The sequence below is a fragment of the Sphaerodactylus townsendi genome, linkage group LG06 (assembly GCF_021028975.2).
Source record: "Sphaerodactylus townsendi isolate TG3544 linkage group LG06, MPM_Stown_v2.3, whole genome shotgun sequence".
NCBI lineage: Eukaryota > Metazoa > Chordata > Lepidosauria > Squamata > Sphaerodactylidae > Sphaerodactylus > Sphaerodactylus townsendi.
Window position 1 is genome coordinate 33,101,948 of NC_059430.1, and position 17,756 is coordinate 33,119,703.

The window sequence follows — 17,756 nt, forward strand, 5'->3', positions numbered from 1 at the left end:
TGCCTATGTTAGGTGTCCTGCGTTGTTATAAAAAGCTATGTGGGGGGCAGTATCTATACGCAACTAAAGGCCTATCTTCCAAGGCCTATGAGACAGGAATGGCATTGCCCAAGGGGAGTTATAACTACCGGTAACTGATGATCTGTTGGACTGGAAAATTCATTACAGTTTTGTTGGACTGGTTTGAGTGGTGAGCTAGTATAGGTGGTGATTAGTGGTTTTCTGTTGTTATCTCTTCTGTCTTGTAATTGTCTATTTCTGTGTCCCATTCTGGTCTTGTCGATCGGTTTCTTGACATCATTGGTTGGGTATTGTAATCTAAAGAATGCTTGATGTAAATCTTGCAGTTGTGAATCCCTGTCAGAGGAATTTGAGCAAATGTCTTTGTGACATATGGCTCGTCTCTAGACAATGAATTGTATGGTGTGCTCAGAATGGAAGCTGGAAGCAAGATGTAGGTTTGTGTTGTGGCCATTGGGTCTTAGGTATAAAGCAGTACTTATGTGTCCATCGCATACTTGTGCTACAGTGAACCTGTGTTGTGTGACAGTTGGTCCAGGTTTAAAACGATGGTTGGAAGAAAGTTGTTGAAGTCCTGGTGGAATCTCTCAAAAACTTCTTTTTCATGAATCCACATGATCAAAATGTTAAGTGGTGCTGGTAGATAGGTGTCAAAGGAAGTGGCTTTTGGGGGGGGCCATGTGAAAACATATGACTGTGCTATTGCATCAGAACACACATGAAGTGGCCCTATATTGACTCTCACCATTGATCCATCAAGGTCAGTATTGTCTACTTAGGCTGGCAACGGCTCTTCGGGGTCTTGGGTTAGGGTTTCACATTGCCTTCTACCTGGTCCTTTTAACTCGAGATGCTGACGATTGAACCTGGGACCTTCTGTATGCAAATAAGATACTCTTCCACTTAGCCCCATCCCGCAGCAACTTTTGATGTAACCCCTTTCACTGTACAGATGACAACCCAGTACAATTGACAACCCCCCCCCCCCCCCCCCGTGTAGGGAGAGCATTCTGAAAGCAGCATTTCTGGTTACAGGAAGAGGATGTATCCGTTGCTACTCCCTCCACACAGTCATACTAGACAGATATCCTCTGTGGCCATATAAGATGGTGGCAGTGCACTTGTGTCTGCTCTCCCTCCATACATGTCGAGTTGTCATCTGTACCAGGCATGTGTCAAAACCAAGTAAAACTGTACACCTGAGCAATCAGCTTTAAATAAAAATGACAATAGATTTTCATTGTAAGCCAGTCACTATACAAATCAATCTGGCTGAAAAGTGACAAATGAATTAATAGTCATAATTTTAATTGGAGATCAAGTGACAACTCACCTACTTTTTGGTAATGATGGCACTGAAACTTGGTTCAGTAATGAAACACACACTTGCTTCTTGTGTTATAATTAGCAAAGTTTTTCTTAAAGCTTTCTAAGAAGAGAATTTTCAGGAAAAGTTCCAGGTCTTACGGTAGTAAGAATTCACGGAGAAAAATCAGAAGTACTGTTCTAGCTATGAGAGAAGTGATGATAGCGAAAAGCATTTGCCTGTTGTTATCTTGTCTTTTCCAAACACATAACTGGCAAGCCAGCAGAAATTATATGGCTGGTTAAGTTTGTAATTTCTTTATTTGCAGTGCAGTACTCACCCACAAGTGTGTATGGACCCTGATGTATTTGCATATGTACTCAGAATGCAGAATTAATTGGGGTGAGGATTTCATGCACCTTGGGGACTAATTCACCTTTTAGTCGGGTTAAAGGCTAAGCTGTTAGCAGAGCTCCATCAAATTAGGCTCACGAGTTAGTCCCTGGTAAAAACAAACTCCCCAGCTGGCACCGACACCTTTGGGTTGGTAATTTATTCATAGCAAAGTTGACTGTAATTGCTCAAGCTGCTGTTCAAACATGCAGCAGTTTCTGTCAGAACTGATCAATGCAGAAGAGAAAAAGCCTACGAACACTTGAAATAAACGGAGACAAAACCAACAAAAATGTGATGACTGGCCTTAAGCTTGAATGGTTGGATGGCCATCAGCTGGTTTCCATGGGATCTGAACCTGCTCTTCAAATCAGAGCTTGTTGAACTCTGACATGGATCTCAGTTTGGTGGAAATCCTGAGGGGTTTTTTTTTAAGTGGCAGCAATGAACAAATCTGCTTTGGATTTCATTGTGATGGAAAAGGTAGGTTTAAAAACTCTTGAATAAAATAACCATAATTAAAAACACAGGCAGGAAAAAGTTCCTGATTAAATGGATATTTACTTTCCCCCCTTTCCTGATGTTGTGAAATTAAAGTTGCTTCTTAATGATCTAAATCAAAGCTGTGTAGTAGGTGTGGCAAAATTCTGTTTTGCAATTTGCTGTCAAAATTTTTAAAAATGGGTGTATGGCCTATGGGCTGTTAAACTTGAATAAACTATGAAACTGTGAATTGTTATACTCATAAATTTATTTATTGTTTATTTTATTGCCATCTTAGAAGAAAAACAGACACATACAATAGGCACTGTTATTTTGCACTGAGTTTAAAAGTACAAATATCACATATCACTTGAACTCCAGTATATTCATTTCCTCAGCTTTGTTTTAGTCTAAAAACTCTTTTGTGACCCTGCCTCTCTCCTTTTCACCATATTGCAAATTTTAAAGACTTCTATGCAAAGATATAAAAGACACTTTATGATATAAAGACAGTGGAAGTATTCTTTTTAACATTAAAAAAAACCCTCATAAAGCTAGAAAGCAGCCAAGTCATTGTTTTAAAGGCCAAGTTTTTATTGCAAGTTGTTATTGGAATTCAGGGTGGTCTCACTTCTCCACCAAATGTTGGACTTTCTAGCTGCAAACTTTATTAAATGGAACTTGGAATCTGAAATGGTCATATCACTGGCTGCATACACATATCACTGGATCTAGTCCACACAAGAAAGCTCAAATTGTGAATGATTGCTGTCGCACAAGATGTCACACAATATGCAATGATGTGGGGGATGCAGCCCATTACTTTTTAATACAGACGAAGCTGAGTGTGAGATCACATGTTACATTCATGGGGTCACTTTAACTTATATAGAGAAATGGGATCCTTGTTTGTAGAAGCAGCCTGTGGATGATCCACAGAGAACCAGTCTCTTCTCCAGCCCTAAGAACATAAGAACATAAGAATGAGCCTGCTGGATCAGACCAGAGTCCATCCAATCCAGCACTCTACTACTCGCAGTGGCCCACTAGGTGCCTCTGGGAGCCCTCCCTATATACATCCTGCCCCTTGGCCATCCATGGTTGCACTGAAGTTTGGAGAAGGGAACAGAAAGACATGGATGAACCGGCTAAGATGATGGGCTATGAGAAGAAGGTGGCATTGCATGCATGGTTCAAGGTGGCGTTGCATGCATGCACAAGGTCCAAGCCTGGCTGCTTCACCCAATGGGTAAAAGGCAATTGTTCAGAGTCCACTGCTATTGTGTGTGAGAGAGAATTAACAGATGAAGCTCCTGTCATCTGCTGAGTCAGATGGTTGGTCTAGTTTTTTAACCGTCTCAAGATTGATGGTGGTACATCACGCGTTAGACAGATTCCTGTTTGCATCATTTTCTAATTGTCAAGTCACTCCTTTGTTGGCTTGTTCACTGGACAGCTCATTTGATGCCTTTGTTATCTGACTGAATTTTTGGAACATATTTTGTAATCTGCCTTAAGCCTCTGTGTGAAAGACAGACAACAAAAGAAATAAATAGATATTAAGTTCAGCATTTTCGTAGAATCATAAAGTTGGAAAGGACTACAAGGGCTATCAAGTTCAACCCCCTGCCAGGCAGGGGGACTAAATCAGAGGTGGGATCCAGCAGGTTCTCACAGGTTCCCGAGAGTAGGTTACTCATTATTTGTGTGTGCTGAGAGGGGGTTAATAATTGGTGATTTTGCCACGTGATTTTTGCCTTAGTTACGCCCCTCCTCTCAGCAGTAGCGCGCAGAACTTGAAGCAGTCTAGCAGGAGGTGCACCGGCGTGCGTGGCAGCCTGCGTGCATTTGTTTCCTGCCCAAGGACTGGCGCAGCGGCTGCATCCTTGCCACAGTCCTGCCCCTGGAATTCCCGGCCACACCCCCATCATGCCCCGCCCAGCCCCATTGGCGCTATGCCACAGTTTGAATCCCACCACCATGGGAACCTGTCACTAAAATTTTTGGATCCCACCACTGGATAAATCCAAGCACCCCTGACAGATGGCTATCCAGCCTCAGGCCCTTTCCACACGGGCCATTTACAGTGGCCCGGGAATGGCACAAACACCATCCCTGGGCAGTTATCCGCACAGGAGGCGCTGCTGGATCGCAGCAGCGCCATCCTGGCCACCCAGGAGCGGTGTCAAGCCGCTCCTAACAACCTTGCTCGTTGAGCGAGGTTATTCTAAAACATCGTCTTCCCATTGGCGCGGTGCGAACTGCACCACTCGGAAGACGGCACTTTCCCTGTCCCCTCCACTCACCTCGTCCTCCAACGTGCTCTGTAGGCCGTCAGGGACCCGTCCACGCTGCCCTCCGACCTCCAGGGGTTGGAGGGCAGTGTGGGCGGGTCCCTGACGGCCTACAGAGCGACGCTGGAGGACGAGGTGAGTGGGGGGGGATGCAGAAGAGGCAGCTCCGTGTGAAGCCACCTTTCTGCACTGGCTTCTGCAGAGCCGCTCGCACGCTCCCGTGCGAACGGCCCCCACCCCTCCACTGCCTCTGTTTAAAAACCTCCAAAGTAGGAGACTCCATCACCCTCTGAGGCAGGGCATTCCATTGTTGAACATCAGGAAGTTCTTCCTCAGGTTTAGGTGGAATCTCTTTTCCTGCACCTTGAATCTATTACTGCTTGTCCTAGTCTCTTTTCTACTCTGCCTGGCAGCAGGTCTCCAGGGTCTCAAGCAGCAGTCTTTTCATATCACTTGCTAGTTAATCCTTTTACCTGAAGATGGTGGGGATTGCCTCTCTGTAGGTAAAGTGGATACTCTATCATTTTGAGGAAGAGAGAGAAGCCCAGAACATATCACATATGGCAAACAGATACAGATACCATTATTGGCATATACTGTACATATATATGCCAATAATATAATAATATGCCTATATATCTTTATGAACGTAAATAATTAGTGGCTGAACAGCTCTGCCATTTTCTTATTAGTGACAAGTCTTCACTTTTAATATGTGTGATAGAAACTTTGCTACTGAGCTGGTGAGTGCTGGATCTTTATCAGACAAGAGGAAAGAAAGTTCCCCCCTTTTGCTAGGGGCTGTTTTATCTTGGACTGCTGAGTAATTAATTTCTCACACAGATCGTTATAAAGCTGGCAGTCAAAAAGTGTGTGAGAAATAGAATCTGGCATTTCTCCTCCACAAATGTAGAGTTGTATGGAGTATGGATCATGAAGGAATCTTCCAGAGAGAGCAGAAGATGGAAAACAGTTCAGTCTAGCCATCATGAAGGCACGTCTGAGAGGATGCGTCAAGATCAGATAAATTGGATTAAACTGGATATCTGAAAATTGGGGGAACAAATTTTTGGTTCCTGTGGGAATAATGCTGCTGTCTCATGATTACAAATACTTTGTGTTATTAACCTTAATTTGACTAGGCTGGTCAGATTGAACCAAGGGGCCAAAGTCTATTCCAATAGACATGATCATGTGATGAATTTTTCTGTGCCAGTTGGATTGGTTGGTATCTTCTAACTAACAGGTGACTCATCAGTTGGAAGTTGAAGAGCACATTCAGCCAAGATTTGATAATGATTATCACAAGTGATAGTGATTTCACAAGAGATTGTTTTCTGCACAAATTGTGGAATAGTTGACACATCTAGGCATTCCTGTTATCTATCAGAGAAAATTAGACTGAGGATATTCAACTGTTCTATTATAAGCATGAATCCATGCTGGTATTCCATATAGATGTTGTGGAATGACTTTCAAATTAAAGATGGTAGTTGTGGCAGGAAGAAACTGGTTTCCTTGGAGGAAGTAGAAATTAGAGAGTGCTGATGCTGAACATGTAGCTAAATTGATAGCTCAGGATCTGTGGGATGACCACTTGAGATTGAAATTGAAATTCAGGCCCAGATATTTAAAACTTGCTCAATCTCCATATCCTCAGCTTTCAATTTAAGGAGCTTCCACCTCTTTGGAAAATAAATCACTTTAGATTTATCAAGATTAACAGTAAGAGAACTGAGATGGCAGTAATTTGTGAATGCATGAAGATAGCCTTTAAGGTCAATGTGTGTGCGAGAAAGGACCACTGCATCATCTGCATAAAGAAGTCAGGGGATTTATATCATTTCCCTATCTTTGGGGGATGGCCATCAACTTTCGCCAGATGCAAGGCCAAGACATTAGTAAACAAGTTGAATAAGTACGGAGCTAAAACATAGTCTTGCTTGACTTCTTTGTTGGAATCGTAGGGATCAAAAGACTATTAACAGAGGATTTGACTTGACAAGAGGTTTCTAAGTGCATGTTGGGCAAAATAATAAGTTGATGGGGGTCCATATCTGTCTTGGCAAGTTTTTACCATAAGGCTTCTCTGGGTATTATATTGAATGCACCTTTATGGTCTAAGAACGCTACAGTACAGGGCAATATGTATCAATGGAAAGAATGAACACACACACTGCTCCCTCCTATGAGTATTCTCCTGAACAGGAACATAGGAACAGGACAATGATTACCTTCTTAAAAAAAATAACAGCTGTGTTGATATGCTGCTTTTCATACATGATCCCAGTAATCCCTACAATAGCCCTGCATGGAAATCTAATACTATTGCCTATGGGAGATGTTGACTAACATAGCTTACCTATAAGGATCTAGTGAGTTTGTGACTAAAAAGATATCTGCACTCATGCATTTCCAGTATATATTCATAGCCACTATTCTACACCTTGCCTTATTAACTAGAGTCAATGTGGATATGGCTTCAGTGCTGCTCCCATAACCATCCCATCTCCCAGGCACCTTTGGTAGATCCCTTCTGCCCCCCCCCCCTTCAATCCTTGCGATAAAGGAAAAGGTATCCCATGGGGTGACGTCACATCACATTTACTGGGCAGACTGTGTTTGCGAGGTGGGTTGCTATTGCCTTCCCAAGCCAGCTTTACCCCCAGCAAGCCGGGTACTCATTTTACAGACCCATAAGGATGGAAGGCTGAGTCCAACTTGAGCCAGCTACTTGAAACCAATTTCTGTTGTGATTGAACTCACTCTGAGACACATTAATGGTAATGCTAACAATTTCAAATTCTGGAGCAACAATAAAACAACCCAATCATTCATATTAAGTAACCATATGAAAAAAAAATGACTACATTTCAACATTTATTGAATTATCTTTTTTTGGCTTTTCTAATCACAGTAATGTAGATTTTCACTTTTTAGGCACACTATTGAACATGTGAAAGCATTCCAGATTGTTAGGGTTTTTTTTAAAAAAAAAAACTAAACTATTAATGTAAAAGGTACTGTCTGGCCCCTTACATGAAAAATAAATGAACACAGGCAGACTCAATTAGATTCGCTCTCCTTCAAAGCAGTTTCTCCTTTGTGTTGTGACAAAAGAAAAGAACTGCTGGAGCTATTCTGTCCTCTGCTGGACAATTCAAAGAATACAAGTTCAAAACTGGTTCAACAAAAAGATGTGAAAGGGTGACATAGCATGTCAGAATGTTATTTTCTTCTGTGGCAGAGGATTTGAATGCATATCTTCATCAGTTGTCAAACAATCACCTTGCTTGATATTACTTCTTATCAGGGGGATTTTTCAAGCCTAAAAGATTCTGGGCTTTTGCACAGGATTCATCAGCTTCCCACACTTCATGACCTACTTGCAGATTTTCATGTCATGCACAACTCAGCCCAGTTACGTTCCTGGGGGGCTGCCAGAAATATTTATTTCCATTTATTTTTAAATGGATTGTTTCTCTCAGGAATTCAATGATCTCTTGCTAAGTACTGGGTGGACACACGGGCTTTCGATCCCTTCCAGTCCGGCTTCCGTGCTGGGCATGGGACGGAGACTGTCCTCGTTGCTGTCACAGATACGCTCCGCATACAACTTGACCGAGGCGGATCGGCGCTGCTGGTATTATTGGATCTTACCGCAGCGTTTGATATGGTCGATCACGACCTTTTGGCCCACCGCCTGGCCGCTTCCGGGTTGCGGGGCACTGTCCTTCAGTGGATTGTCTCGTTTCTCTGGGACCGGAGTCAGCAAGTGCGGTGCGGGGATCAAGCCTCCCAGAAGTGCCCGCTTCATTGCGGTGTGCCTCAGGGAGCGCTGTTGTCCCCGCTGTTGTTTAACATCTACATGCGACCCCTTGCTCAGTTGGTGTGGAGCTTTGGGCTGATTTGTCACCAGTACACTGATGACACTCAGCTCATTCTGTTGATGGAGGGGGGGGGCAGTCATCGCCCCAGCAGCTCTACAGCACTGTTTGGAGGTGGTTGCTGGATGGTTACAACAGAGCAGGTTAAAACTGAATCCATCAAAGACGGAGATCCTCTGGCTGGGCCGCAGGGGGGAGGTGGGGGATTTCCAACCGCCGGAGTGGGAGGGGGCTTTATTGGCACCGGCCTCCTCCGTTCGCAGCCTGGGGGTCCACCTGGATTCGTCTCTTTCAATGGAGACCCAGGTGCCCCATATAACCCGGGTTGCGTTTTTCCATCTTCGACAGGCCCGGCGGTTGGCCCCTTTCCTCTCCCAGGCGGATCTCGCCACTGTGATCCATGCAATGGTCACCTCTAGGTTAGACTATTGTAACTCGCTCTATGCGGGCCTCCCCTTACGTCTGCTTCGGAAGCTGAAGCTGATCCAGCATGCGGCGGCGCGTGTTCTCACAGGTGGTGCCTTTAGAGAACATATACAACCTGTGCTGCGCCGCCTGCACTGGCTTCCAGTTGAGTTCCGGATCATTCACAAGATATGGGTGCTGACCTTTAAGGCCTTACGCTGCCTGGGACCTTCGTACCTCCGGGACCGCCTTACACCATATGTCCCTACACGCTCTCACGCTCGTTAGAGGCCAATTTACTGGTGGTCCCTGGCCCCTTGATGATGCTGCTGGTTTCTACCCGCCAGGGCTTTTACAGCCCTGGCCCCTGCCTGGTGGAACACGTTACCACCAACTATCCGGGCCCTGCGGGATCTTGGAGAGTTCCGCAGGACCTGTAAGACCGAATTGTTCCACCGGGCGTTTGGAGGGGCCGGCCGCTGATGCCCCCTCCCCTTTCCCCCTCCTTTCTTTACATTCTGGGTTCTCCGCTTCTCTGTTTTATTTTCCAGGGTGGATCTATGAAGTTCTGTTTTTATGATTGGATGCCAATATAATATTATTGATTGTTGTTTTAATGGGGTTTTTATTGTAACTATTGTTTTATTGTGTTGTTCACCGCCCAGAGCCCTTCGGGGGAGGGGCGGTATATAAAACTAATTATAAATAAATAAATAAATAAAACCTCATGGTAGGCATGTTCTGTGGTTACAAATGGACATGTCTGCCGTTCTAGAACTGTTCACACACATAAGCTCATTGCTTGGGGGCTGCAACAGTGCAATATTGCAGTATTAGCTCACTTATTTTGAGGCAACTGATTCCATGAGTCTATCCTGCAAGGTAATTTGTGTTGCAAACTGATGCCTCCCAACCATGATGAGATTTGGACTTTCTAGCTCACCCAAGGCAGCTTTGAATACAAAAGTGCCCAGCAGCCAAGTCAAAAGCAGTTTGCTTTCCCTGTCTGATTAGTGACATAACATTGCAGTGCCAAAAGGTGCTACCCTATCCACACTGTGTGACTTCCATTTGGAAATTCCCCTTTGAATGTTATGATCTAGTTCTTCAACTGAAGGATAGCAGTCAGTGTTAGAGAAAGACAGGAGGGACCCAGGTTTAAATCTCCTTTACATCATTAAGTTCATTGAGTTGCTAATCTACTTCAAAAAGTTGTTGTGAGGATGAAATGGAGAGGAGAGCAGTATATGTTATCTTGACTTTAAGAAAAAAACCGGGATATAAGTGTATTAACAGTGTAAATAAAGAAGTGGCCATGAAGATGGTCAAATGCATGGGATCATCATGGAGGAAATCAACCAACACATTTTATGAAGGAAGCCAGGGCATGGGGAATTCCAAAATATTGTCTTCATGTGACATTCAAATTACCAGTAATTTTTTTATGATGGCTTCACTGCTAATGATTATTTTGGGGAACACATGTAACAGCTTCCATGTAGATTTTACCTTTAGTTATTTTCTATAGGTTACTCAGTGATTTTTTTGAACTCAAAGTGTTCTGGACCACAGAAGTATGCATTTCTCTTTGATTTTTTTACATAAATATAATTTTCTCTAGTACAATCAACATCTCTACTAAAAATGAGAACTATTCTGAGACTGACTTCGCTAGGATATTTCCTTTTCCTCCTGCAACTTTTTGTATTCCAGGAACAGAACTTCAAAAGAGTCCTATCATTGGTGGTATGAAAATAATGAACACTTCAAGAGAAGAGATTCCTTATTTGATGAGAAATCAAAGTCACCATTGAAAGTAAACAGTGTGAAATGCACACACACACACATAACAGACTAACCTCTCAGAAGAAGAGCCTTCAAAGAGTATTGCATAGCAGAGCATATTTAACATACTCTTGTTCCAGAACCTATTACTAGGATTAAAGTTTATCATTGCATCCCTAAACGCATGACTAGGAGATGAAGGGCAATCTGTTGCTCTGGCCTCAGGGGAGTTTGGACTCCCTTGCTAAAATATTTCAAGGGATACTGTTTAAAATATGGTACCACTTCTGTGTTGCCATAAATCAGATATGTATGTACCAGTCATCCAGGTTTTCTTTCCCTTTGATATCACTCTGCACGCCACTGTTAAATAGGCAGTAAAAATGTCTGGGAAAGTACAGGATGAAAATAAGAATGTTGGAGAATGTACCATTTACAGCTGGTCCATTCCACTTGCTGGTGAAGATCTATCTTTTTAAAAAAAGCAAAATCCCCCTGCTTAAAGGTTTCTTCTAATCAGGCATTCCATTACAGCTTTTGGTATAAAGCAACAAGTTTTTTCTATCTCAGTAGTTTATGAATATTTTTGTTGTACAGTTTTCTAAACACCGTTGTCAGGGCTGTCAAGACTGCACAAGCAACCAGACAATTATTTCGGTTGACTTATGAAACTAGGAAAGGCACTACCCATTGGACTCACTCACACCACAAGGGATCTTGGGAAATGCCTCTTGGGTGGCACATGGCAAACTCGTAAGAGTAGCAAAATGTCTCTAGTCAGAACTGATGGATGCTGTCTTGGGTCTTCTCAAGGATGAATGACACCATGTTGTTATCCATTATCAGCTGTAAGATCTTTTCCAGTGTCCACTTAGAATGTAGACACATTTAGTTTAGTTACCACACAACCCTATACCGGGCAATTCAAAGGGATTTTGACCCTTCACCACTCTTTGATCCATTTCATATATGGTCTTTGACCCATTTCAGCTAACGAAGAGTCCCAGATGAAAAGAACCATGGATGTATTTATTTACTTAGTACATTCGTATCCTTCTTCTGAAAACTTATCATTCTCCCCTCCTGGGTTTTCTCCTTTTAACAATTCTGACAATGATTAAGCACATTGCCAACTTTGCTTTTGATACAGAATTTGAGTCTAGGGCAATGTTTCTCAACCTTTTCCACGTCACGGTACCTTTGACCTTCCTCTTCATATCTCACAGAAGGCCAGAAGGGGCCCAGGTCTACTGTCCAGAAGGCTAGAAGGGGCCCAGGTCTTCTGCTCGAAAGACCAGAAGGGGCCCAGTTTTTCTGCTCGCAAGGCCGGAAGGGGCCCAGGTCTACCGCTCGGAAGGCCAGAAGGGACCGAGCTGGCATGCCAGAACAGGCTCCAGAGGGTCGGCAGCTTGAAGGCCCAGCCTACCAGCTCGTGAGTGCCCTCACTCTGCCTTGCGACCCTCACGATGCGCATGCAGAGATGTTCAGCATAGGCTGACAGGGAGGCCGGGGAGGGTCAGAGGCCAGGGTTGCTGCTGCGGCTTGATTGGTACCGTGTGTGTGTGGGGGGGAGGGGGGTCAGTATTATTGTCATGGCACCCCTGGGATGTGCTTACGGCAACCCAGGGTACCACGGAATCCCAGTTGAGAATCGCTTGTCTAGAGGTTGAAAAGTGAGATGTAAATAGAATACATACTGTACTTACATAAATGTAGGCAAGGAAGGAACTCCACTTAACCACAACCTTCATCACCTAACAGCTATGCCAGAAGAATCTGTAGATCTGTGGAATTTTTCTGCAGTGTACTTTTTAAAGGCACACAGGTAGATTAGACTGAGAGAGAAGAAGGAGCCAGACCAGGGTCCCCTAGCAAGCTCCACAGTAGGGCGAGGGTTTAAAACGGAGTCTTCCAGATTCTAACCCAGCACCCTGACCCCTGCATGATATTTTTAAAAGCATCTGCTCTTTGCTTTGTCCAACCTCCATCTACAACAAAACAACATCATTCGATTTGGCTCCCATCTAACACAGAGGTAGGCCTTCTTGAGTTGAGAGATTTCAGCTGCTTTAGATGTATCTTTGTATTGTCAGGAAGACGTTTCAGGGGCAAGAGTTAATGGAAAACACCAACATTTGAAGCAATACAAGGAGTTATTTATGTTAATTATGTCTCAGAGCTTCATAAAATGTAAGGCAGCAATACTGGCTAAGGAAAAGAGGCCCCAGCTCATCTGCCAAAAAGACAGTGACTCAAGTTTTCCAATTGTCATCAGAATCTGAGCACATCCTTATGTTATTTGACTGGTGCAGCTTCTGCCTCTATGTAGTTGCATCCCTCTCTCTTGCTTCCATGGTTTCAAATGAGGCACAGAAATGCCACAATCATATTGTCTAGTTGCTGGCATGGGGAACAACCACGTCATTTACTTACCCTTTGTACAGTCAGTTTCTACAGCTCCAGCATGGCAGGAGTGATACTTGACATGACCAAGCAGTGACACTGCTGAGATTCCATGGAGAATGTGAACCTCTTAATATGTTCTGGCTCTTTCATGAACTGCTTCTCTCGGAACGAGACCAGTGGCTGCATTCAGACATCACACGAACACATGAAGCTGCCTTGTACTGAACCATAGGTCAAGGTCAATACTGTCTACTCTGCCTGACAACAGATGTCCAAGGTCTCAGATGGGATCATTCACATCACCTCCTACCTGACATTTTTAACTTGGGATGCTGGTGATAGAACCTGGGCTTTCTGCTTGCAAAGCAGATACTCTATTGCTGAGCCACGATGCCTTGGTATAGCGTCTGTGGGAAATAAACAAACCCTGATTCCCCCCAGGTTCCTTCCATTTGTACTACAGTTTGTTTCAACCCAGGTAATGTTTGATCATTGGCTGTGTACATGCAAATCTGGTAACGAGAGGTAAACAGAAACTAAAGCATAGTTCATCGCAGCTGAATTGCAGTTCGCTGTGACATCTGAACATAGCCTGTTTGTAATGCCTCACAGTTCCATACTCCAACCATTCCCCACTTCAACATAGCCCTTCACACCACTTACTCTGTCCTTATGCTCAGTATTCATTTGGTGGTCAAGAGCATTGTAACATTCTCTCTCTTTCTCTCTCTCTTTTAAAGAACCACACAAGTGGCATGCAAAACACTTCAATAATTTAATATCATTTCAGTTACATGGAAACACTAATTGGTGCTGTGTTGAAAGATGGTCAGTTGAATTTAACAGCATTTAAAACACACTTGGACTTTTCACAGTATGCCTACAGAAGAGATAGATTAGTCTACCTCTCACTTATACCCCCATATGTGATGTTGCCACTATCTACCAGAAGGATAAAACTTTGAGCATCTTCACAACTGCAGAACTGGAGGTTATATCAGCCCTGCCAAAGACATCAAAGCCTCCATGTATTCCACACTACTGTACTCACTTGCCTCCTGGGTGTCAGTAATGACAGCAGTGCAAGATCCAGCCATGTGTGCACATTCAGCTCAACTGTAATCCATCAGCCACTACAGCTCAGCAAATGCTGTTTATTTGAATGGGGCATGTATGGAATTCCTGTGTAAGTTCCTCAGAAATTAGTCACACCGACTTAGGTGCACGCTTGCAGACATGAATTAAAACAGTAGTTACCCCCAATACCAAAAAGGGAAAAAAAGTCAAGAAGGAAAAAAGCAAACTGTTGCAAAGTGAAGTATGCCCAACTCTGGTAAAAGAAATGTTTTTAAATAGTTCAATATATTATAAAAATTAAAAAAGAATCACTGTAAAAAAAGTGGCAAAAAGCAAGAATTGGGAAGATCTGCCTATGCTTACTTCCAAATCCCTGAAGCTGTGACTCAAAAAAAAAAAAGGAATGTCAAGTATGGCTGTTGTGCGTTTTCTGGACTGCGTGGCCATGGTCGGGTAGTTTTTGCTCCTAATGTTTCTGGCTGTTGATTCCAGCCATTGATTCTGGTCATGAAAGCCTTCAACAATACCATGTCAAATATATTACTGTACAATAAGTTGAATATTGGCATAAATCAACCATACATTTACACCCTTGCCTGGTGAACAGCAGTAATGGTCTCAAGTATATAAAATCTAGCAAGAGTCTCTAGAGGAAAACAGAACTATTTATCATGCATTAAATCTGCAGTACAGCCATTGTTGGCTATCGGCAATGTGCGGATAGATCTACCATAACCCGTCAATCGATGAAGACATCCTAACACAAACATGACCCAAACATAATCCTCAGTTGCATTCCAAGCATTCTTTTTGATCCATAGATGTAACTTCCATCCATGAAGCTTTTGGGGGTCCTGAACGTCCTTGCTTCTTGGACAGCTATGCAAATCTTCAGCGGAAAAACAGCATTCCCCAATCAGCTGTAATGAGCAATCAGTCGAAAACTAAACTGAAAGAATTGAGGAAATGTTTCTGCATGCAACATTAAACGACTTAACTTATAAATTTGAGAAAGAAACCGTACAAACGCTAATTCAGATATCACAAACAAACCACAGCGTCATTTCCTCCCTCTGCCCCTGCTGTGCCACAGTGAAGCTGAAGATTAGTTTTGGACAATTTGTTGTGAACTCCAGATAGGAAACTTGAACAAGGAGTGGTTTGCCTCTTCTCTACAAAACAGGATTAAACCACAATTTGGAGTCCTGTCTTACAGTTAAGAAATAAACTGCAGTTTGTTATAGCGTCTGATTTGGACCTCAGGGTTTGTCAAACAAATGGAGTGGGAGAGAAAGCAGAGGACCTTGAGGTCTTCTGCATCATTTTCATTTTGAACAAACCATGGTTTGTTTGTGATGGCTGAAAGCAGACTCTGTCATTTATAGTTGCTGTATTCATGTCCAAAAGATGCATGCTCCATGAAACTCAGTGAGGTTACTTACTTGAATTTGTATTTGAGTGTATTTTATGCAAGGGTGAAAGGGATAAACTGTGTTGCCAACTTTGTCTCTGATAGAGGCTCCGAGTCTGGGGGCTGAAAAGTGAGATATAAGTAAAAGTAGTAAGAAATAAATAAGAAATGCTTTATGCCTAATAAAAGTTTTGGATTGGATTGGAGTAAGAAATGAAGGACAGACAGAAACCCAACAAAGCCTTTTCTTATCCATCGCCGCATAATGTTGCTCAGGAATACAGCATCTGTTTAATTCCTTTCTGTCCTACCACTTTTTAAAACACAGAACCTTTGCCAGGCAAACAGTTGGCAACACGAGAGACAGAGAAGTACAGTCTGAATATTAGATCTATTCCAGATTTCACAATGCATCTCTGAAAGCCAAGACAGTTTGTAGGTGCATTAATGTCAGTTGCATCTTTATCTCGTTGACTATATTTCTTCTAGATGTCACAGAAACACAAGGAGAAAAAAATTGGAGGTGAATCCTTCTCCATTGTCCTTTTCCCCCAGAAGTTTCCTGCACACCCTGAAAATACTCTGCCAGGAGTCAGATAAGCTTGGGAAATAAAATGCAACACAGCTAAAGGAGCTGAAATAAAGAGAGGGAATTAGGCCAAATTGTTCCAGCATCTCTCTTGTGCAAATGGGAAAGCTTTCTTTCCAGTGCTCTCTCTGCCAGGAGGAGAAAGAGGAGGAGAACCAGGCAGTTTTGCACGCTTACTTTTCCTCACTGTAGCCCACTATACATTTTGTTTGTGAGGGACCCTCATTCCTCAACAGTGGCTTTTCATGGAAGGCAGTGAGCAGAAGGTGCAAGGGAAAGGTGAGAAAGTTTTGCTCCTGTGAGCTGTATGCTTGTGCTTCCATCCAGCTCACTATATGAGCACTGTTCTTTACAGCATGAACCCACAGGAAGAAGGAGAGTGACTTCTACTGGATCACTTACTATGTGGTTCTTAAAGACAATGCAGGAAAGGTAATCCAGTCTGTGTAATCTAGTATGCAAGTCCATTCCAAGCTTGGGAAGCAATTACAAAGTATTGTCGGAGGCTTTCACGGCTGGAATCACTGGGGTGTTGTGTGGTTTCCGGGTTGTATGGCCGTGCTCTAGTAGCATTGTAGCAGGAGAAAATGCTACTAGAACATGGCCATACAGCCCGGAAACCACACAACACCCCAATTACACAGTGTTGGGTGATAGGGATGTTTGAACAACCTGGTGTGAAAAAAATATAGTTGATGATGCACTTTGAGAACAGGGAAGGATGCCTACAAAATTCATCACTGTCAAATTTTGCTCACAATGCCTGATCCAATTTGGAGGCCAGAACAGTAGTGGTAAAGATTTATCATTCTTCTGTTTTGGTTGCCTGGACTTTGTTTACTTCCTTGCATACATTGAGCTTGGCACAATTTTCATCTGGAGTTTTGAGAGAGCATTGCAAAAAGACATCTTAGTGCCATTGTACGAACTGATTAAGATTTGTGCTTGTGTGTGCTGGGATTTAGTCAATGCGCACATAGGAGCACATACTGTGTCTCTCCTTCCCAGAGATATGCATAGGTGCTCATACTCAACATTATGCATTGGGGCGGGGAGTGTTAACTGTAAACTGCAGTTCAAATCAATGTGGCCACTCAGCGATTTATTTTAGAAATTCTCCAAGTTAAACCAGAAAGCAAGTGGAGAGGAATAGGATGAGCAGTCAGTTCACGAAATGACAGTGGAGTGGAACAGGGGACATCCAGCCATCCTTTTCGAGACTAGCACTTTGATTCAAGGGGAGGGATTGGGAACATCAGCCAATTGTCAGGCCTTGTAGTTCTGCACTCACTCTTTCTTACAGGTAAATCTTTAAAGTCACCGCTGGCCCAAAATTGGAACCTGAAGAGTGAGCCAAAGGGCTCTGAGCTCAAACAGCTTGGACAATGGGAAGAAGATCTGCTAAGCAAGTGAGACAATGAGCAACCTGCCTGGCTCTCAAGACCTTTCCTGTTTGCTTCCATTGCACTTTGGTAAATTTAAGCCGCTTGGTAATTTTAGCCACTTTGTGTGCCCACTGGGCTGATAAGTGGCATACATGTACTTAAATAAATATGTTTATGTCAACAAAAGTTGGATCTCGTTTCCACACCCTCATTCCCCATCTACAGTTCATACCAGTGTTTATGGTAAGAATCTAAAGACTGAATTAATTACACAGTCAGGGGACTCCTCAGGCCACAAATGAAGCACAAATTCT

General features: G+C 43.2%; 1 long non-coding RNA gene across 1 annotated transcript; it reads left to right on the plus strand.

Moving 5' to 3' along the window:
• Positions 1 to 2,089: 2,089 nt before the first annotated feature.
• Positions 2,090 to 17,640, plus strand: LOC125434194. Its single transcript, XR_007244746.1, has 3 exons — positions 2,090 to 2,203; positions 16,413 to 16,489; positions 17,361 to 17,640. It is a non-coding gene; the product is annotated as an uncharacterized LOC125434194 (long non-coding RNA).
• Positions 17,641 to 17,756: the final 116 nt, after the last annotated feature.